The 23413-nt window shown below is 44.1% G+C and overlaps 5 non-coding genes across 5 annotated transcripts; all 5 read left to right on the top strand.

Annotated features, from left to right (window-relative positions):
• Window positions 1-3463: 3463 nt before the first annotated feature.
• LOC138570773 (U6 spliceosomal RNA) lies at window positions 3464-3568 on the top strand. Its single transcript, XR_011303803.1, has one exon. It is a non-coding gene; the product is annotated as a U6 spliceosomal RNA (small nuclear RNA).
• A 2505-nt stretch (window positions 3569-6073) lies between these two features.
• On the top strand, window positions 6074-6178 carry LOC138570772 (U6 spliceosomal RNA). The gene has a single exon (XR_011303802.1). It is a non-coding gene; the product is annotated as a U6 spliceosomal RNA (small nuclear RNA).
• A 5480-nt stretch (window positions 6179-11658) lies between these two features.
• LOC138570829 (U6 spliceosomal RNA) lies at window positions 11659-11763 on the top strand. Its single transcript, XR_011303853.1, has one exon. It is a non-coding gene; the product is annotated as a U6 spliceosomal RNA (small nuclear RNA).
• Window positions 11764-17243: 5480 nt separating this feature from the next.
• Window positions 17244-17348, top strand: LOC138570771 (U6 spliceosomal RNA). Its single transcript, XR_011303801.1, has one exon. It is a non-coding gene; the product is annotated as a U6 spliceosomal RNA (small nuclear RNA).
• Window positions 17349-19785: 2437 nt separating this feature from the next.
• On the top strand, window positions 19786-19890 carry LOC138570770 (U6 spliceosomal RNA). Its single transcript, XR_011303800.1, has one exon. It is a non-coding gene; the product is annotated as a U6 spliceosomal RNA (small nuclear RNA).
• Window positions 19891-23413: the final 3523 nt, after the last annotated feature.

Here is a 23413-nt window from a genome sequence, read left to right as displayed (position 1 = left end):
ATGGGGCAGCCTGGGTGCTGACAGCTTAAGCCAGCTCCTGTTCTTGCCTTGTCCTTGATCCAGCCATGGGCCCACATGCACTCAGAGGAATAGAGTGTTTCTCGTGTCTATGGGTCTGCCGTGATGCTCTCACGCTTGCATCACCCAGCCTTCGTGATGGGGAGGGTGTGTCAATTTGCAAGCACCCTGCAGCATGAATCTGTTTATCTTTAAATATAATTGCCATTAAACCAAACCCTTTAGGACCGGATCAATACGGCAGAAAAAGAATGCTGATGTATTGCTGTTTGCCTCTTAATTTCATACCATCCAACATATAAATGGTGTTTGGTCAATGATTTGCCATATCAAATGTCCTTATGTCACAGGCAGAAAGTTCAGAGGTCCTAATCAATGGTTTGGTTGGCTCTCCCTTTGCGCTTGCCTTAAGGCGCCAGCACCAGAGGCTGCCCGATTGCGCCCTGAAAGCAACCAATGTTGACCCATCCTTTAAGAGATTCTGAGGCTGATTTCAATGTTATTTTTGCTGCTGATTTAACGATTGCTCAACCTTCGACCCACGTCTAGTTTCCTTGGCTATGCCCTTGACATCTTTTACAGCTTGCATTGGTGGGAGATGATGTGAGTTTATCGAGAGCAACGGGATATGAGGCATGTGGGCCATAAAAAACAGCTCTGGGATTTTTTTTTAATAAGAAAGCCCCTTTAAGTAGGGAACTTTGGATGGACAGCCCTGCTGAGAGCAAAAGGATTACACAAAAGATAAGGGGGTCAGTGGGTCAAGGGATAGCACATCTGACTGTGAGTCAGTTTATTGTTAGTCCAAATCCTACCTGTTTCAACATTTTTCCAGGCTTTTTGTTTAATTTCTTAACAGATCCATTCCTATGTAGCTCAGCAACACATGTACTAATATTGGAATGATAATGGGAACATTGAATTGGCCCCTGCTCTGAAGGATGACACGTACATTTGTAAAGCATTCACTATTTTTAGCACATGACGGGACAGAAACTTTGTTAATTTGCAAGTCTTTATTTTTTAATTCATCTTTATTGATGAAGATTGAAATTGTATGTTCATAGGGGCTGACGCCTGGGCAGCGGCAGGCAATTTGGAGAACAGAAATATTATTCATACATATTAAACAACAACACAATACATTTTGCGCCAAATTCAACACTAATGCCTCAGGAGCCTTTTACTTGTGAGTCCTAGTGACTGAATGAACAGCCCCGTCCCCTTCAATTTCTTGACTTGTACTTTTAGAAGTGGCACGGTTCCCATTCGACCAAATTCAGTATTATCACTTTCCCCATTGTTGTGCACGCCAGCGTAAACTGCTTTAAGGTGCTATTTGCAAACATCGCTCTGAACTACAGCTTTATTTGTTTCTAGGCCTTTATCTTTAATTGGGGCTGAGCAGTGTACTCTGGATTTGGCTGCTTTTAGTTGGTTGATTTCTTTTTTGATTTCTGTAACCTTCAAAGAGTCCCATTGTGAAATACCATTGTCAGAATATGCTACAGTGCATGAAAACTTAAAATAAATGGTTGTGAGAGGGAGAGGGAGAGGGGGAGGGAGGGGGCGGGGGGAGAAAGAGAGCGGGCGGGAGGGAGGAAGGAGGGAGGGAAGGAGGAAGGGAGAGAGAGAGACAGAGAGAGAGGAAACAAAGAAAATATGGTATTCGGGGGTTGGGGGGCTATGTTTTTACATGGAAAAGATTTTAGGCTTTTAATCAAGTGGAAATGGCTCTGCCTGTTGATGCTTTGTTGAGTTGCTTGGAACATGCAAGGAAGGAGACCTGAAGCACTCCCAACCAGATTGCATGTCTCCAAGTTACTGAAATCCCACAGACCTCCTCCCTGTGCCACAAAGTTCTGGGCACTGAGCTCTGTAGTTCCCCACAAGTCGCAAAGCACCCCAGATTTACTTTCTCAAAGTTGCTAGTGACTGCTACCCCACCTCGACCACTATATTTTCCCCAGATACTTGCTACTGTGGAGTAAGCAGGGCTAATAAAGAGGGAGAGGGGGTTTGCCTATGCAAATCATCGGCCAGGATCCTACCTGGCAGGTCATTCCATCTTACCAGCTGACACCTGGGCAGCGGCAGGTAATTTGGAGAACAGACATATACGGACAGGCCACAAAGCAAAGGTTGGGCCGTTGATTGAGGATCCCTTTAGCCATGCCTCCCTAAGTTACCGAGGTCCAGAAAAATTCCACCCTCAGCTCTCATAGAGAGGTCCTTGGCCGATCGTGGCCGATCAGGGGAGTAAAGGGTCGGGGGTGACTGCACACTGCCTCACCTTTTCACTGCTTTCTACAGTGGTAATGCTTTTGCAGAAGGGGCCAGTACAAGTGATTTTGTTCTGCGCTGTGGGAAAGTGGTTAATGTCAGTGGATAAATGTCAAACTACTTGCGCTGTTCAACACACATACATGCAGAGAAATAATGTTATGTTTTTTGGGGAAGATCTAGAGGGTCCTGCTGATGATTTATTAAACTGTCTGCTACTCTTTCTTTTACATAGAGTCTTCCCTGCCCAGGAATGTTTAAGGCATATTGTATGTCCCTCCCTTACAATGAAAACTCTGTTGAAAGCACAGAGGTACATAGGAATGGATCTGTTAAGAAATGAAACAAAAAGCCTGGAAAATGTCGAACCAGGTAGTATTTGGACTTACAAAAGACGGACTCACAGTCAAATGTGCTATCCGTTGACCCACTGACCCCCTTACCTTTTGTGTAATACTTTTGCTCTCAGTAGGGTTGTCCAAAGTTCTCTTCTTAAAGCGGCTTTCTTATAAAAAATCCTAGACCTGCTTTTTGTGGCACACATGCCTCATATCCCGTTGCTCTTGATAAACTCACATCATCTCCCCCCAATACAAGCTGTAAAAGATTTCCAGGCCTTATCCGAGCAAACTAGACGTGGGTCGAAGGTTCAGCAATCCTTAAATCAGCAGTAAAGTTAACATTGAAATCAGCCTCAGAATCTCTTCAAGGATGGTCCAACATCTATTGCTTACAGGGCTCAATCGGACAGCTTCTGGCACTGATGCCTTAAGCCACTTCCTGTTGTTGCCTTGTCCTTGATACAGCCATGGGCCCACATACACTCAGTGGTACAGAGTTTTTCTCATGTCTATGGGTCTATTGTGATGCTCTCAGGCTTGCATCACCCAGCCATTGTGATGGGGAGGGGTGTCATTTTGCAAGCACCCTGGAGCATGAATCTGTATATCTTCAAACATAATTGGCATTAAACCAAACCCTTTAGGACCAGATCAATACAGCAGCAAAGAATGCTTATTCATTGTTGTTTCCCTCTTCATTTCATACCACCCGATATTTAAATGGTGTTTGGACTTTCTACCCTCTGACATAAGGACATTTGGTATGGCAAACCTTTGACTAGATGTCCTAATCAATGGTTTGATTGACTCTCCCTTTGCACTTGCTTCAGCAACACATGTACTAATATTGGAATGATAATGTGAACATTAAATTGTCCCCTGCTCTAAAGGATGACACGCACATTCGTAAAGCATTCACTATTTTTGGCACATGACAGGACAGAAACTTTCTTAATTTGCAAGTCTTTATTTTTTAATACATGTTTTTTTAATGAAGATTGAAATTGTATGTTCATACATATTACACGACAACACAATACATTTTGCGCCAAATTCAACACTCATGCCTCAGGAGCCTTTTACTTGTGAGTCCTATTGACTGAATGAACAGCCCCCTCTCCTTCAATTTCTTGACTTGTACTTTTAGAAGTGGCACGCTTCTTTTGTTTTTTTATCCCATTTTACCAAACTCCGTTTTATCAGTTTCCACCTTGTTGTGCACTCCAGCGTAAACTGCTTTAAGGTGCTATTTGCAAACATTGTTCTGAACTACAGCTTTACTTGCTTCTAGGCCTTAATCTTTAATTGGGGCTGAGCAGTGTACTCTGGCTTTGGCTGCTTTTAGTTGGTTGGTTTCTTTTTTGATTTCTGTAACTTTCAAAGAGTCCCATTGTGCAATACCGTTGTCAGAATGTGCTACAGTGCATGAAAACTTAAAATAAATGGTTGTGAGAGGGAGAGGGGGAGGGAGGGGGCGGGGGGAGAAAGAGAGCGGGCGGGAGGGGGAAGGTTAAGGAGGGAGGGAGAGAGAGAGAGAGAGAGAGAGAGAGAGAGAGAGAGAGAGAGAGAGAGAGAGAGAGAGAGAGAGAGAGAGAGAGAGAGAGAGAGAGAGAGAGAGAGAGAGAGAGAAAACAAAGAAAATATGGTATTCGGGGGGGCTATGTTTTTACATGGAAAAGATTTTAGGCTTTTAATCAAGTGGAAAGAGGCTCTGTGGCTGGTATCTCAGCCTGTTGATGCTTTGTTGAGTTGCTTGGAACATGCAACAAAGGTGACCTGAAGCACTCCCGACCAGGTTGCATGTCTCTAATTTACTGCAATCCCACAGACCTCCTCCGTGTGCCACAAAGTACCTGAGCTCTGCAGTTGTTCCCCACAAGTCGCCAAGCTCCCCAGATTTACTTTCTCAGAGTTGCTAGTTACTGCTACCCCACCTCGACCACTATATTTTCCCCAGATACTTGCTACTGTGCAGAAAGCAGGGCTAAGAGAGAGGGAGAAGGGGTGTGCCTATGCAAATCATCTGCCAGGATCATTCCTGGGAGGTCATTCCATCCCACCAAATGACACCCGAGCAGCGGCACATAATTTGGAGAACAGAAATATTCGGACAGGCCACAAAGCAAAGGCTGGGCCGTTGATTGAGGAACCCTTTAGCCATGTATCCCTAAGTTACCGAGGTCCAGAAAAATTCCACCCTCAGCTCTCATAGAGAGGTCCTTGGCCGATCGTGGCCGATCAGGGCCGTGAAGGGTCGGGGTGACTGCACACTGCCTCACCTTTTCACTGCTTTCTACAGCGGTAATGCTTTTGCAGAAGGGACCTGTACAAGTGATTTTATTCTGCGCTGTGGGAAAGTGACATTTAACCACTGGCATTAAGCAAACGACTTGCGCTGCTCAACGCACATACATGCAGAGAAATAATGTTATGTTTTTTGGGGAAGATCTAGAGGGTCCTGCTGATGATTTATTAAACTGTCTGCTACTCTTTCTTTTACATAGAGTCTTCCCTGCCCAGGAATGTTTAAGGCATATTGTATGTCCCTCCCTTACAATGAAAACTCTGTTGAAAGCACAGAGGTACATAGGAATGGATCTGTTAAGAAATGAAACAAAAAGCCTGGAAAATGTCGAACCAGGTAGTATTTGGACTTACAAAAGACGGACTCACAGTCAAATGTGCTATCCGTTGACCCACTGACCCCCTTACCTTTTGTGTAATACTTTTGCTCTCAGTAGGGTTGTCCAAAGTTCTCTTCTTAAAGCGGCTTTCTTATAAAAAATCCTAGACCTGCTTTTTGTGGCACACATGCCTCATATCCCGTTGCTCTTGATAAACTCACATCATCTCCCCCCAATACAAGCTGTAAAAGATTTCCAGGCCTTATCCGAGCAAACTAGACGTGGGTCGAAGGTTCAGCAATCCTTAAATCAGCAGTAAAGTTAACATTGAAATCAGCCTCAGAATCTCTTCAAGGATGGTCCAACATCTATTGCTTACAGGGCTCAATCGGACAGCTTCTGGCACTGATGCCTTAAGCCACTTCCTGTTGTTGCCTTGTCCTTGATACAGCCATGGGCCCACATACACTCAGTGGTACAGAGTTTTTCTCATGTCTATGGGTCTATTGTGATGCTCTCAGGCTTGCATCACCCAGCCATTGTGATGGGGAGGGGTGTCATTTTGCAAGCACCCTGGAGCATGAATCTGTATATCTTCAAATATAATTGGCATTAAACCAAACCCTTTAGGACCAGATCAATACAGCAGCAAAGAATGCTTATTCATTGTTGTTTCCCTCTTCATTTCATACCACCCGATATTTAAATGGTGTTTGGACTTTCTACCCTCTGACATAAGGACATTTGGTATGGCAAACCTTTGACTAGATGTCCTAATCAATGGTTTGATTGACTCTCCCTTTGCACTTGCTTCAGCAACACATGTACTAATATTGGAATGATAATGTGAACATTAAATTGTCCCCTGCTCTAAAGGATGACACGCACATTCGTAAAGCATTCACTATTTTTGGCACATGACAGGACAGAAACTTTCTTAATTTGCAAGTCTTTATTTTTTAATACATGTTTTTTTAATGAAGATTGAAATTGTATGTTCATACATATTACACGACAACACACTACATTTTGCGCCAAATTCAACACTCATGCCTCAGGAGCCTTTTACTTGTGAGTCCTATTGACTGAATGAACAGCCCCCTCTCCTTCAATTTCTTGACTTGTACTTTTAGAAGTGGCAAGCTTCTTTTGTTTTTTTATCCCATTTTACCAAACTCCGTTTTATCAGTTTCCACCTTGTTGTGCACTCCAGCGTAAACTGCTTTAAGGTGCTATTTGCAAACATTGTTCTGAACTACAGCTTTACTTGCTTCTAGGCCTTAATCTTTAATTGGGGCTGAGCAGTGTACTCTGGCTTTGGCTGCTTTTAGTTGGTTGGTTTCTTTTTTGATTTCTGTAACTTTCAAAGAGTCCCATTGTGAAATACCGTTGTCAGAATGTGCTACAGTGCATGAAAACTTAAAATAAATGGTTGTGAGAGGGAGAGGGGGAGGGAGGGGGCGGGGGGAGAAAGAGAGCGGGCGGGAGGGGGAAGGTTAAGGAGGGAGGGAGAGAGAGAGAGAGAGAGAGAGAGAGAGAGAGAGAGAGAGAGAGAGAAAAAACAAAGAAAATATGGTATTCGGGGGGGCTATGTTTTTACATGGAAAAGATTTTAGGCTTTTAATCAAGTGGAAAGAGGCTCTGTGGCTGGTATCTCAGCCTGTTGATGCTTTGTTGAGTTGCTTGGAACATGCAACAAAGGTGACCTGAAGCACTCCCGACCAGGTTGCATGTCTCTAATTTACTGAAATCCCACAGACCTCCTCCGTGTGCCACAAAGTACCTGAGCTCTGCAGTTGTTCCCCACAAGTCGCCAAGCTCCCCAGATTTACTTTCTCAGAGTTGCTAGTTACTGCTACCCCACCTCGACCACTATATTTTCCCCAGATACTTGCTACTGTGCAGAAAGCAGGGCTAAGAGAGAGGGAGAAGGGGTGTGCCTATGCAAATCATCTGCCAGGATCATTCCTGGGAGGTCATTCCATCCCACCAAATGACACCCGAGCAGCGGCACATAATTTGGAGAACAGAAATATTCGGACAGGCCACAAAGCAAAGGCTGGGCCGTTGATTGAGGAACCCTTTAGCCATGTCTCCCTAAGTTACCGAGGTCCAGAAAAATTCCACCCTCAGCTCTCATAGAGAGGTCCTTGGCCGATCGTGGCCGATCAGGGCCGTGAAGGGTCGGGGTGACTGCACACTGCCTCACCTTTTCACTGCTTTCTACAGCGGTAATGCTTTTGCAGAAGGGACCTGTACAAGTGATTTTATTCTGCGCTGTGGGAAAGTGACATTTAACCACTGGCATTAAGCAAACGACTTGCGCTGCTCAACGCACATACATGCAGAGAAATCATTTCATGTTTTTTGGGGAAGGTCTAGAGGGTCCTGCTGATTATTTATGAAGCTGTACGCTACTCTTGCTTTTACAGAGAGTCTTCCCTGCCCAGGAATGTTTAAGGCATACTGTATATCCCTCCCTTACAATGAAAACTCTGTTAAAAGCACAGAGGTACATAGGAATGGATCTGTTAAGAAATGAAACGAAAAACCTGGACAAAATGTCGAAACGGGTAGGATTTGGACTTAGCACATCTGACTGTGAGTCAGTTAATTGTATCTCTTCACCCACTGACCCCCTTTCCTTTTGTGTAATCCTTTTGCTCTCAATAGGATTTTCCAAAGTGGCTTTCATATAAAAGATCATAGACCTGCATTTTGTGGCACACAAGCCTCATATCCCGTTGCTCTTTATAAATTCACATCATCTCCCACCAATACAAGCTGTAAAAGATTTTCAGGGCTTAGCCAAGCAAACTAGACTTGGGTCGAAGGTTAAGCAATCCTTAAATCAGCAGCAGAGTTAACATTGAAATCAGCCTCAGAATCTCTTAAGGGATGGTCCAACATCTGTTGCTTGCAGCACGCAATGGGGCAGCCTGGGTGCTGACAGCTTAAGCCAGCTCCTGTTCTTGCCTTGTCCTTGATCCAGCCATGGGCCCACATGCACTCAGAGGAATAGAGTGTTTCTCGTGTCTATGGGTCTGCCGTGATGCTCTCACGCTTGCATCACCCAGCCTTCGTGATGGGGAGGGTGTGTCAATTTGCAAGCACCCTGCAGCATGAATCTGTTTATCTTTAAATATAATTGCCATTAAACCAAACCCTTTAGGACCGGATCAATACGGCAGAAAAAGAATGCTGATGTATTGCTGTTTGCCTCTTAATTTCATACCATCCAACATATAAATGGTGTTTGGTCAATGATTTGCCATATCAAATGTCCTTATGTCACAGGCAGAAAGTTCAGAGGTCCTAATCAATGGTTTGGTTGGCTCTCCCTTTGCGCTTGCCTTAAGGCGCCAGCACCAGAGGCTGCCCGATTGCGCCCTGAAAGCAACCAATGTTGACCCATCCTTTAAGAGATTCTGAGGCTGATTTCAATGTTATTTTTGCTGCTGATTTAACGATTGCTCAACCTTCGACCCACGTCTAGTTTCCTTGGCTATGCCCTTGACATCTTTTACAGCTTGCATTGGTGGGAGATGATGTGAGTTTATCGAGAGCAACGGGATATGAGGCATGTGGGCCATAAAAAACAGCTCTGGGATTTTTTTTTAATAAGAAAGCCCCTTTAAGTAGGGAACTTTGGATGGACAGCCCTGCTGAGAGCAAAAGGATTACACAAAAGATAAGGGGGTCAGTGGGTCAAGGGATAGCACATCTGACTGTGAGTCAGTTTATTGTTAGTCCAAATCCTACCTGTTTCAACATTTTTCCAGGCTTTTTGTTTAATTTCTTAACAGATCCATTCCTATGTAGCTCAGCAACACATGTACTAATATTGGAATGATAATGGGAACATTGAATTGGCCCCTGCTCTGAAGGATGACACGTACATTTGTAAAGCATTCACTATTTTTAGCACATGACGGGACAGAAACTTTGTTAATTTGCAAGTCTTTATTTTTTAATTCATCTTTATTGATGAAGATTGAAATTGTATGTTCATAGGGGCTGACGCCTGGGCAGCGGCAGGCAATTTGGAGAACAGAAATATTATTCATACATATTAAACAACAACACAATACATTTTGCGCCAAATTCAACACTAATGCCTCAGGAGCCTTTTACTTGTGAGTCCTAGTGACTGAATGAACAGCCCCGTCCCCTTCAATTTCTTGACTTGTACTTTTAGAAGTGGCACGGTTCCCATTCGACCAAATTCAGTATTATCACTTTCCCCATTGTTGTGCACGCCAGCGTAAACTGCTTTAAGGTGCTATTTGCAAACATCGCTCTGAACTACAGCTTTATTTGCTTCTAGGCCTTTATCTTTAATTGGGGCTGAGCAGTGTACTCTGGATTTGGCTGCTTTTAGTTGGTTGATTTCTTTTTTGATTTCTGTAACCTTCAAAGAGTCCCATTGTGAAATACCATTGTCAGAATATGCTACAGTGCATGAAAACTTAAAATAAATGGTTGTGAGAGGGAGAGGGAGAGGGGGAGGGAGGGGGCGGGGGGAGAAAGAGAGCGGGCGGGAGGGAGGAAGGAGGGAGGGAAGGAGGAAGGGGGAGAGAGAGACAGAGAGAGAGGAAACAAAGAAAATATGGTATTCGGGGGTTGGGGGGCTATGTTTTTACATGGAAAAGATTTTAGGCTTTTAATCAAGTGGAAATGGCTCTGCCTGTTGATGCTTTGTTGAGTTGCTTGGAACATGCAAGGAAGGAGACCTGAAGCACTCCCAACCAGGTTGCATGTCTCCAAGTTACTGAAATCCCACAGACCTCCTCCCTGTGCCACAAAGTTCTGGGCACTGAGCTCTGTAGTTCCCCACAAGTCGCAAAGCACCCCAGATTTACTTTCTCAAAGTTGCTAGTGACTGCTACCCCACCTCGACCACTATATTTTCCCCAGATACTTGCTACTGTGGAGTAAGCAGGGCTAATAAAGAGGGAGAGGGGGTTTGCCTATGCAAATCATCTGCCAGGATCCTACCTGGCAGGTCATTCCATCTTACCAGCTGACACCTGGGCAGCGGCAGGTAATTTGGAGAACAGACATATACGGACAGGCCACAAAGCAAAGGTTGGGCCGTTGATTGAGGATCCCTTTAGCCATGCCTCCCTAAGTTACCGAGGTCCAGAAAAATTCCACCCTCAGCTCTCATAGAGAGGTCCTTGGCCGATCGTGGCCGATCAGGGGAGTAAAGGGTCGGGGGTGACTGCACACTGCCTCACCTTTTCACTGCTTTCTACAGTGGTAATGCTTTTGCAGAAGGGGCCAGTACAAGTGATTTTGTTCTGCGCTGTGGGAAAGTGGTTAATGTCAGTGGATAAATGTCAAACTACTTGCGCTGTTCAACACACATACATGCAGAGAAATAATGTTATGTTTTTTGGGGAAGATCTAGAGGGTCCTGCTGATGATTTATTAAACTGTCTGCTACTCTTTCTTTTACATAGAGTCTTCCCTGCCCAGGAATGTTTAAGGCATATTGTATGTCCCTCCCTTACAATGAAAACTCTGTTGAAAGCACAGAGGTACATAGGAATGGATCTGTTAAGAAATGAAACAAAAAGCCTGGAAAATGTCGAACCAGGTAGTATTTGGACTTACAAAAGACGGACTCACAGTCAAATGTGCTATCCGTTGACCCACTGACCCCCTTACCTTTTGTGTAATACTTTTGCTCTCAGTAGGGTTGTCCAAAGTTCTCTTCTTAAAGCGGCTTTCTTATAAAAAATCCTAGACCTGCTTTTTGTGGCACACATGCCTCATATCCCGTTGCTCTTGATAAACTCACATCATCTCCCCCCAATACAAGCTGTAAAAGATTTCCAGGCCTTATCCGAGCAAACTAGACGTGGGTCGAAGGTTCAGCAATCCTTAAATCAGCAGTAAAGTTAACATTGAAATCAGCCTCAGAATCTCTTCAAGGATGGTCCAACATCTATTGCTTACAGGGCTCAATCGGACAGCTTCTGGCACTGATGCCTTAAGCCACTTCCTGTTGTTGCCTTGTCCTTGATACAGCCATGGGCCCACATACACTCAGTGGTACAGAGTTTTTCTCATGTCTATGGGTCTATTGTGATGCTCTCAGTCTTGCATCACCCAGCCATTGTGATGGGGAGGGGTGTCATTTTGCAAGCACCCTGGAGCATGAATCTGTATATCTTCAAATATAATTGGCATTAAACCAAACCCTTTAGGACCAGATCAATACAGCAGCAAAGAATGCTTATTCATTGTTGTTTCCCTCTTCATTTCATACCACCCGATATTTAAATGGTGTTTGGACTTTCTACCCTCTGACATAAGGACATTTGGTATGGCAAACCTTTGACTAGATGTCCTAATCAATGGTTTGATTGACTCTCCCTTTGCACTTGCTTCAGCAACACATGTACTAATATTGGAATGATAATGTGAACATTAAATTGTCCCCTGCTCTGAAGGATGACACGCACATTCGTAAAGCATTCACTATTTTTGGCACATGACAGGACAGAAACTTTCTTAATTTGCAAGTCTTTATTTTTTAATACATGTTTTTTTAATGAAGATTGAAATTGTATGTTCATACATATTACACGACAACACAATACATTTTGCGCCAAATTCAACACTCATGCCTCAGGAGCCTTTTACTTGTGAGTCCTATTGACTGAATGAACAGCCCCCTCTCCTTCAATTTCTTGACTTGTACTTTTAGAAGTGGCAAGCTTCTTTTGTTTTTTTATCCCATTTTACCAAACTCCGTTTTATCAGTTTCCACCTTGTTGTGCACTCCAGCGTAAACTGCGTTAAGGTGCTATTTGCAAACATTGTTCTGAACTACAGCTTTACTTGCTTCTAGGCCTTAATCTTTAATTGGGGCTGAGCAGTGTACTCTGGCTTTGGCTGCTTTTAGTTGGTTGGTTTCTTTTTTGATTTCTGTAACTTTCAAAGAGTCCCATTGTGAAATACCGTTGTCAGAATGTGCTACAGTGCATGAAAACTTAAAATAAATGGTTGTGAGAGGGAGAGGGGGAGGGAGGGGGCGGGGGGAGAAAGAGAGCGGGCGGGAGGGGGAAGGTTAAGGAGGGAGGGAGAGAGAGAGAGAGAGAGAGAGAGAGAGAGAGAGAGAGAGAGAGAGAAAAAACAAAGAAAATATGGTATTCGGGGGGGCTATGTTTTTACATGGAAAAGATTTTAGGCTTTTAATCAAGTGGAAAGAGGCTCTGTGGCTGGTATCTCAGCCTGTTGATGCTTTGTTGAGTTGCTTGGAACATGCAACAAAGGTGACCTGAAGCACTCCCGACCAGGTTGCATGTCTCTAATTTACTGAAATCCCACAGACCTCCTCCGTGTGCCACAAAGTACCTGAGCTCTGCAGTTGTTCCCCACAAGTCGCCAAGCTCCCCAGATTTACTTTCTCAGAGTTGCTAGTTACTGCTACCCCACCTCGACCACTATATTTTCCCCAGATACTTGCTACTGTGCAGAAAGCAGGGCTAAGAGAGAGGGAGAAGGGGTGTGCCTATGCAAATCATCTGCCAGGATCATTCCTGGGAGGTCATTCCATCCCACCAAATGACACCCGAGCAGCGGCACATAATTTGGAGAACAGAAATATTCGGACAGGCCACAAAGCAAAGGCTGGGCCGTTGATTGAGGAACCCTTTAGCCATGTCTCCCTAAGTTACCGAGGTCCAGAAAAATTCCACCCTCAGCTCTCATAGAGAGGTCCTTGGCCGATCGTGGCCGATCAGGGCCGTGAAGGGTCGGGGTGACTGCACACTGCCTCACCTTTTCACTGCTTTCTACAGCGGTAATGCTTTTGCAGAAGGGACCTGTACAAGTGATTTTATTCTGCGCTGTGGGAAAGTGACATTTAACCACTGGCATTAAGCAAACGACTTGCGCTGCTCAACGCACATACATGCAGAGAAATCATTTCATGTTTTTTGGGGAAGGTCTAGAGGGTCCTGCTGATTATTTATGAAGCTGTACGCTACTCTTGCTTTTACAGAGAGTCTTCCCTGCCCAGGAATGTTTAAGGCATACTGTATATCCCTCCCTTACAATGAAAACTCTGTTAAAAGCACAGAGGTACATAGGAATGGATCTGTTAAGAAATGAAACGAAAAACCTGGACAAAATGTCGAAACGGGTAGGATTTGGACTTAGCACATCTGACTGTGAGTCAGTTAATTGTATCTCTTCACCCACTGACCCCCTTTCCTTTTGTGTAATCCTTTTGCTCTCAATAGGATTTTCCAAAGTGGCTTTCATATAAAAGATCATAGACCTGCATTTTGTGGCACACAAGCCTCATATCCCGTTGCTCTTTATAAATTCACATCATCTCCCACCAATACAAGCTGTAAAAGATTTTCAGGGCTTAGCCAAGCAAACTAGACTTGGGTCGAAGGTTAAGCAATCCTTAAATCAGCAGCAGAGTTAACATTGAAATCAGCCTCAGAATCTCTTAAGGGATGGTCCAACATCTGTTGCTTGCAGCACGCAATGGGGCAGCCTGGGTGCTGACAGCTTAAGCCAGCTCCTGTTCTTGCCTTGTCCTTGATCCAGCCATGGGCCCACATGCACTCAGAGGAATAGAGTGTTTCTCGTGTCTATGGGTCTGCCGTGATGCTCTCACGCTTGCATCACCCAGCCTTCGTGATGGGGAGGGTGTGTCAATTTGCAAGCACCCTGCAGCATGAATCTGTTTATCTTTAAATATAATTGCCATTAAACCAAACCCTTTAGGACCGGATCAATACGGCAGAAAAAGAATGCTGATGTATTGCTGTTTGCCTCTTAATTTCATACCATCCAACATATAAATGGTGTTTGGTCAATGATTTGCCATATCAAATGTCCTTATGTCACAGGCAGAAAGTTCAGAGGTCCTAATCAATGGTTTGGTTGGCTCTCCCTTTGCGCTTGCCTTAAGGCGCCAGCACCAGAGGCTGCCCGATTGCGCCCTGAAAGCAACCAATGTTGACCCATCCTTTAAGAGATTCTGAGGCTGATTTCAATGTTATTTTTGCTGCTGATTTAACGATTGCTCAACCTTCGACCCACGTCTAGTTTCCTTGGCTATGCCCTTGACATCTTTTACAGCTTGCATTGGTGGGAGATGATGTGAGTTTATCGAGAGCAACGGGATATGAGGCATGTGGGCCATAAAAAACAGCTCTGGGATTTTTTTTTAATAAGAAAGCCCCTTTAAGTAGGGAACTTTGGATGGACAGCCCTGCTGAGAGCAAAAGGATTACACAAAAGATAAGGGGGTCAGTGGGTCAAGGGATAGCACATCTGACTGTGAGTCAGTTTATTGTTAGTCCAAATCCTACCTGTTTCAACATTTTTCCAGGCTTTTTGTTTAATTTCTTAACAGATCCATTCCTATGTAGCTCAGCAACACATGTACTAATATTGGAATGATAATGGGAACATTGAATTGGCCCCTGCTCTGAAGGATGACACGTACATTTGTAAAGCATTCACTATTTTTAGCACATGACGGGACAGAAACTTTGTTAATTTGCAAGTCTTTATTTTTTAATTCATCTTTATTGATGAAGATTGAAATTGTATGTTCATAGGGGCTGACGCCTGGGCAGCGGCAGGCAATTTGGAGAACAGAAATATTATTCATACATATTAAACAACAACACAATACATTTTGCGCCAAATTCAACACTAATGCCTCAGGAGCCTTTTACTTGTGAGTCCTAGTGACTGAATGAACAGCCCCGTCCCCTTCAATTTCTTGACTTGTACTTTTAGAAGTGGCACGGTTCCCATTCGACCAAATTCAGTATTATCACTTTCCCCATTGTTGTGCACGCCAGCGTAAACTGCTTTAAGGTGCTATTTGCAAACATCGCTCTGAACTACAGCTTTATTTGTTTCTAGGCCTTTATCTTTAATTGGGGCTGAGCAGTGTACTCTGGATTTGGCTGCTTTTAGTTGGTTGATTTCTTTTTTGATTTCTGTAACCTTCAAAGAGTCCCATTGTGAAATACCATTGTCAGAATATGCTACAATGCATGAAAACTTAAAATAAATGGTTGTGAGAGGGAGAGGGAGAGGGGGAGGGAGGGGGCGGGGGGAGAAAGAGAGCGGGCGGGAGGGAGGAAGGAGGGAGGGAAGGAGGAAGGGAGAGAGAGAGACAAAGAGAGAGGAAACAAAGAAAATATGGTATTCGGGGGTTGGGGGGCTATGTTTTTACATGGAAAAGATTTTAGGCTTTTAATCAAGTGGAAATGGCTCTGCCTGTTGATGCTTTGTTGAGTTGCTTGGAACATGCAAGGAAGGAGACCTGAAGCACTCCCAACCAGATTGCATGTCTCCAAGTTACTGAAATCCCACAGACCTCCTCCCTGTGCCACAAAGTTCTGGGCACTGAGCTCTGTAGTTCCCCACAAGTCGCAAAGCACCCCAGATTTACTTTCTCAAAGTTGCTAGTGACTGCTACCCCACCTCGACCACTATATTTTCCCCAGATACTTGCTACTGTGGAGTAAGCAGGGCTAATAAAGAGGGAGAGGGGGTTTGCCTATGCAAATCATCGGCCAGGATCCTACCTGGCAGGTCATTCCATCTTACCAGCTGACACCTGGGCAGCGGCAGGTAATTTGGAGAACAGACATATACGGACAGGCCACAAAGCAAAGGTTGGGCCGTTGATTGAGGATCCCTTTAGCCATGCCTCCCTAAGTTACCGAGGTCCAGAAAAATTCCACCCTCAGCTCTCATAGAGAGGTCCTTGGCCGATCGTGGCCGATCAGGGGAGTAAAGGGTCGGGGGTGACTGCACACTGCCTCACCTTTTCACTGCTTTCTACAGTGGTAATGCTTTTGCAGAAGGGGCCAGTACAAGTGATTTTGTTCTGCGCTGTGGGAAAGTGGTTAATGTCAGTGGATAAATGTCAAACTACTTGCGCTGTTCAACACACATACATGCAGAGAAATAATGTTATGTTTTTTGGGGAAGATCTAGAGGGTCCTGCTGATGATTTATTAAACTGTCTGCTACTCTTTCTTTTACATAGAGTCTTCCCTGCCCAGGAATGTTTAAGGCATATTGTATGTCCCTCCCTTACAATGAAAACTCTGTTGAAAGCACAGAGGTACATAGGAATGGATCTGTTAAGAAATGAAACAAAAAGCCTGGAAAATGTCGAACCAGGTAGTATTTGGACTTACAAAAGACGGACTCACAGTCAAATGTGCTATCCGTTGACCCACTGACCCCCTTACCTTTTGTGTAATACTTTTGCTCTCAGTAGGGTTGTCCAAAGTTCTCTTCTTAAAGCGGCTTTCTTATAAAAAATCCTAGACCTGCTTTTTGTGGCACACATGCCTCATATCCCGTTGCTCTTGATAAACTCACATAATCTCCCCCCAATACAAGCTGTAAAAGATTTCCAGGCCTTATCCGAGCAAACTAGACGTGGGTCGAAGGTTCAGCAATCCTTAAATCAGCAGTAAAGTTAACATTGAAATCAGCCTCAGAATCTCTTCAAGGATGGTCCAACATCTATTGCTTACAGGGCTCAATCGGACAGCTTCTGGCACTGATGCCTTAAGCCACTTCCTGTTGTTGCCTTGTCCTTGATACAGCCATGGGCCCACATACACTCAGTGGTACAGAGTTTTTCTCATGTCTATGGGTCTATTGTGATGCTCTCAGGCTTGCATCACCCAGCCATTGTGATGGGGAGGGGTGTCATTTTGCAAGCACCCTGGAGCATGAATCTGTATATCTTCAAACATAATTGGCATTAAACCAAACCCTTTAGGACCAGATCAATACAGCAGCAAAGAATGCTTATTCATTGTTGTTTCCCTCTTCATTTCATACCACCCGATATTTAAATGGTGTTTGGACTTTCTACCCTCTGACATAAGGACATTTGGTATGGCAAACCTTTGACTAGATGTCCTAATCAATGGTTTGATTGACTCTCCCTTTGCACTTGCTTCAGCAACACATGTACTAATATTGGAATGATAATGTGAACATTAAATTGTCCCCTGCTCTAAAGGATGACACGCACATTCGTAAAGCATTCACTATTTTTGGCACATGACAGGACAGAAACTTTCTTAATTTGCAAGTCTTTATTTTTTAATACATGTTTTTTTAATGAAGATTGAAATTGTATGTTCATACATATTACACGACAACACAATACATTTTGCGCCAAATTCAACACTCATGCCTCAGGAGCCTTTTACTTGTGAGTCCTATTGACTGAATGAACAGCCCCCTCTCCTTCAATTTCTTGACTTGTACTTTTAGAAGTGGCACGCTTCTTTTGTTTTTTTATCCCATTTTACCAAACTCCGTTTTATCAGTTTCCACCTTGTTGTGCACTCCAGCGTAAACTGCTTTAAGGTGCTATTTGCAAACATTGTTCTGAACTACAGCTTTACTTGCTTCTAGGCCTTAATCTTTAATTGGGGCTGAGCAGTGTACTCTGGCTTTGGCTGCTTTTAGTTGGTTGGTTTCTTTTTTGATTTCTGTAACTTTCAAAGAGTCCCATTGTGCAATACCGTTGTCAGAATGTGCTACAGTGCATGAAAACTTAAAATAAATGGTTGTGAGAGGGAGAGGGGGCGGGGGGAGAAAGAGAGCGGGCGGGAGGGGGAAGGTTAAGGAGGGAGGGAGAGAGAGAGAGAGAGAGAGAGAGAGAGAGAGAGAGAGAGAGAGAGAGAAAACAAAGAAAATATGGTATTCGGGGGGGCTATGTTTTTACATGGAAAAGATTTTAGGCTTTTAATCAAGTGGAAAGAGGCTCTGTGGCTGGTATCTCAGCCTGTTGATGCTTTGTTGAGTTGCTTGGAACATGCAACAAAGGTGACCTGAAGCACTCCCGACCAGGTTGCATGTCTCTAATTTACTGAAATCCCACAGACCTCCTCCGTGTGCCACAAAGTACCTGAGCTCTGCAGTTGTTCCCCACAAGTCGCCAAGCTCCCCAGATTTACTTTCTCAGAGTTGCTAGTTACTGCTACCCCACCTCGACCACTATATTTTCCCCAGATACTTGCTACTGTGCAGAAAGCAGGGCTAAGAGAGAGGGAGAAGGGGTGTGCCTATGCAAATCATCTGCCAGGATCATTCCTGGGAGGTCATTCCATCCCACCAAATGACACCCGAGCAGCGGCACATAATTTGGAGAACAGAAATATTCGGACAGGCCACAAAGCAAAGGCTGGGCCGTTGATTGAGGAACCCTTTAGCCATGTATCCCTAAGTTACCGAGGTCCAGAAAAATTCCACCCTCAGCTCTCATAGAGAGGTCCTTGGCCGATCGTGGCCGATCAGGGCCGTGAAGGGTCGGGGTGACTGCACACTGCCTCACCTTTTCACTGCTTTCTACAGCGGTAATGCTTTTGCAGAAGGGACCTGTACAAGTGATTTTATTCTGCGCTGTGGGAAAGTGACATTTAACCACTGGCATTAAGCAAACGACTTGCGCTGCTCAACGCACATACATGCAGAGAAATAATGTTATGTTTTTTGGGGAAGATCTAGAGGGTCCTGCTGATGATTTATTAAACTGTCTGCTACTCTTTCTTTTACATAGTCTTCCCTGCCCAGGAATGTTTAAGGCATATTGTATGTCCCTCCCTTACAATGAAAACTCTGTTGAAAGCACAGAGGTACATAGGAATGGATCTGTTAAGAAATGAAACAAAAAGCCTGGAAAATGTCGAACCAGGTAGTATTTGGACTTACAAAAGACGGACTCACAGTCAAATGTGCTATCCGTTGACCCACTGACCCCCTTACCTTTTGTGTAATACTTTTGCTCTCAGTAGGGTTGTCCAAAGTTCTCTTCTTAAAGCGGCTTTCTTATAAAAAATCCTAGACCTGCTTTTTGTGGCACACATGCCTCATATCCCGTTGCTCTTGATAAACTCACATCATCTCCCCCCAATACAAGCTGTAAAAGATTTCCAGGCCTTATCCGAGCAAACTAGACGTGGGTCGAAGGTTCAGCAATCCTTAAATCAGCAGTAAAGTTAACATTGAAATCAGCCTCAGAATCTCTTCAAGGATGGTCCAACATCTATTGCTTACAGGGCTCAATCGGACAGCTTCTGGCACTGATGCCTTAAGCCACTTCCTGTTGTTGCCTTGTCCTTGATACAGCCATGGGCCCACATACACTCAGTGGTACAGAGTTTTTCTCATGTCTATGGGTCTATTGTGATGCTCTCAGGCTTGCATCACCCAGCCATTGTGATGGGGAGGGGTGTCATTTTGCAAGCACCCTGGAGCATGAATCTGTATATCTTCAAATATAATTGGCATTAAACCAAACCCTTTAGGACCAGATCAATACAGCAGCAAAGAATGCTTATTCATTGTTGTTTCCCTCTTCATTTCATACCACCCGATATTTAAATGGTGTTTGGACTTTCTACCCTCTGACATAAGGACATTTGGTATGGCAAACCTTTGACTAGATGTCCTAATCAATGGTTTGATTGACTCTCCCTTTGCACTTGCTTCAGCAACACATGTACTAATATTGGAATGATAATGTGAACATTAAATTGTCCCCTGCTCTAAAGGATGACACGCACATTCGTAAAGCATTCACTATTTTTGGCACATGACAGGACAGAAACTTTCTTAATTTGCAAGTCTTTATTTTTTAATACATGTTTTTTTAATGAAGATTGAAATTGTATGTTCATACATATTACACGACAACACACTACATTTTGCGCCAAATTCAACACTCATGCCTCAGGAGCCTTTTACTTGTGAGTCCTATTGACTGAATGAACAGCCCCCTCTCCTTCAATTTCTTGACTTGTACTTTTAGAAGTGGCAAGCTTCTTTTGTTTTTTTATCCCATTTTACCAAACTCCGTTTTATCAGTTTCCACCTTGTTGTGCACTCCAGCGTAAACTGCTTTAAGGTGCTATTTGCAAACATTGTTCTGAACTACAGCTTTACTTGCTTCTAGGCCTTAATCTTTAATTGGGGCTGAGCAGTGTACTCTGGCTTTGGCTGCTTTTAGTTGGTTGGTTTCTTTTTTGATTTCTGTAACTTTCAAAGAGTCCCATTGTGAAATACCGTTGTCAGAATGTGCTACAGTGCATGAAAACTTAAAATAAATGGTTGTGAGAGGGAGAGGGGGAGGGAGGGGGCGGGGGGAGAAAGAGAGCGGGCGGGAGGGGGAAGGTTAAGGAGGGAGGGAGAGAGAGAGAGAGAGAGAGAGAGAGAGAGAGAGAGAGAGAGAGAGAGAGAGAGAGAGAGAGAGAGAGAGAGAGAGAGAGAGAGAGAGAGAGAGAAAACAAAGAAAATATGGTATTCGGGGGGGCTATGTTTTTACATGGAAAAGATTTTAGGCTTTTAATCAAGTGGAAAGAGGCTCTGTGGCTGGTATCTCAGCCTGTTGATGCTTTGTTGAGTTGCTTGGAACATGCAACAAAGGTGACCTGAAGCACTCCCGACCAGGTTGCATGTCTCTAATTTACTGAAATCCCACAGACCTCCTCCGTGTGCCACAAAGTACCTGAGCTCTGCAGTTGTTCCCCACAAGTCGCCAAGCTCCCCAGATTTACTTTCTCAGAGTTGCTAGTTACTGCTACCCCACCTCGACCACTATATTTTCCCCAGATACTTGCTACTGTGCAGAAAGCAGGGCTAAGAGAGAGGGAGAAGGGGTGTGCCTATGCAAATCATCTGCCAGGATCATTCCTGGGAGGTCATTCCATCCCACCAAATGACACCCGAGCAGCGGCACATAATTTGGAGAACAGAAATATTCGGACAGGCCACAAAGCAAAGGCTGGGCCGTTGATTGAGGAACCCTTTAGCCATGTCTCCCTAAGTTACCGAGGTCCAGAAAAATTCCACCCTCAGCTCTCATAGAGAGGTCCTTGGCCGATCGTGGCCGATCAGGGCCGTGAAGGGTCGGGGTGACTGCACACTGCCTCACCTTTTCACTGCTTTCTACAGCGGTAATGCTTTTGCAGAAGGGACCTGTACAAGTGATTTTATTCTGCGCTGTGGGAAAGTGACATTTAACCACTGGCATTAAGCAAACGACTTGCGCTGCTCAACGCACATACATGCAGAGAAATCATTTCATGTTTTTTGGGGAAGGTCTAGAGGGTCCTGCTGATTATTTATGAAGCTGTACGCTACTCTTGCTTTTACAGAGAGTCTTCCCTGCCCAGGAATGTTTAAGGCATACTGTATATCCCTCCCTTACAATGAAAACTCTGTTAAAAGCACAGAGGTACATAGGAATGGATCTGTTAAGAAATGAAACGAAAAACCTGGACAAAATGTCGAAACGGGTAGGATTTGGACTTAGCACATCTGACTGTGAGTCAGTTAATTGTATCTCTTCACCCACTGACCCCCTTTCCTTTTGTGTAATCCTTTTGCTCTCAATAGGATTTTCCAAAGTGGCTTTCATATAAAAGATCATAGACCTGCATTTTGTGGCACACAAGCCTCATATCCCGTTGCTCTTTATAAATTCACATCATCTCCCACCAATACAAGCTGTAAAAGATTTTCAGGGCTTAGCCAAGCAAACTAGACTTGGGTCGAAGGTTAAGCAATCCTTAAATCAGCAGCAGAGTTAACATTGAAATCAGCCTCAGAATCTCTTAAGGGATGGTCCAACATCTGTTGCTTGCAGCACGCAATGGGGCAGCCTGGGTGCTGACAGCTTAAGCCAGCTCCTGTTCTTGCCTTGTCCTTGATACAGCCATGGGCCCACATGCACTCAGAGGAATAGAGTGTTTCTCGTGTCTATGGGTCTGCCGTGATGCTCTCACGCTTGCATCACCCAGCCTTCGTGATGGGGAGGGTGTGTCAATTTGCAAGCACCCTGCAGCATGAATCTGTTTATCTTTAAATATAATTGCCATTAAACCAAACCCTTTAGGACCGGATCAATACGGCAGAAAAAGAATGCTGATGTATTGCTGTTTGCCTCTTAATTTCATACCATCCAACATATAAATGGTGTTTGGTCAATGATTTGCCATATCAAATGTCCTTATGTCACAGGCAGAAAGTTCAGAGGTCCTAATCAATGGTTTGGTTGGCTCTCCCTTTGCGCTTGCCTTAAGGCGCCAGCACCAGAGGCTGCCCGATTGCGCCCTGAAAGCAACCAATGTTGACCCATCCTTTAAGAGATTCTGAGGCTGATTTCAATGTTATTTTTGCTGCTGATTTAACGATTGCTCAACCTTCGACCCACGTCTAGTTTCCTTGGCTATGCCCTTGACATCTTTTACAGCTTGCATTGGTGGGAGATGATGTGAGTTTATCGAGAGCAACGGGATATGAGGCATGTGGGCCATAAAAAACAGCTCTGGGATTTTTTTTTAATAAGAAAGCCCCTTTAAGTAGGGAACTTTGGATGGACAGCCCTGCTGAGAGCAAAAGGATTACACAAAAGATAAGGGGGTCAGTGGGTCAAGGGATAGCACATCTGACTGTGAGTCAGTTTATTGTTAGTCCAAATCCTACCTGTTTCAACATTTTTCCAGGCTTTTTGTTTAATTTCTTAACAGATCCATTCCTATGTAGCTCAGCAACACATGTACTAATATTGGAATGATAATGGGAACATTGAATTGGCCCCTGCTCTGAAGGATGACACGTACATTTGTAAAGCATTCACTATTTTTAGCACATGACGGGACAGAAACTTTGTTAATTTGCAAGTCTTTATTTTTTAATTCATCTTTATTGATGAAGATTGAAATTGTATGTTCATAGGGGCTGACGCCTGGGCAGCAGCAGGCAATTTGGAGAACAGAAATATTATTCATACATATTAAACAACAACACAATACATTTTGCGCCAAATTCAACACTAATGCCTCAGGAGCCTTTTACTTGTGAGTCCTAGTGACTGAATGAACAGCCCCGTCCCCTTCAATTTCTTGACTTGTACTTTTAGAAGTGGCACGGTTCCCATTCGACCAAATTCAGTATTATCACTTTCCCCATTGTTGTGCACGCCAGCGTAAACTGCTTTAAGGTGCTATTTGCAAACATCGCTCTGAACTACAGCTTTATTTGTTTCTAGGCCTTTATCTTTAATTGGGGCTGAGCAGTGTACTCTGGATTTGGCTGCTTTTAGTTGGTTGA

The sequence above is a fragment of the Ambystoma mexicanum genome, chromosome 2q, assembly GCF_040938575.1.
Source record: "Ambystoma mexicanum isolate Mex_15411 chromosome 2q, UKY_AmexF1_1, whole genome shotgun sequence".
Taxonomy (NCBI): domain Eukaryota; kingdom Metazoa; phylum Chordata; class Amphibia; order Caudata; family Ambystomatidae; genus Ambystoma; species Ambystoma mexicanum.
Note: the sequence above shows the minus strand (reverse complement) of the source record. Positions and strands in the feature narration are given on the sequence as shown.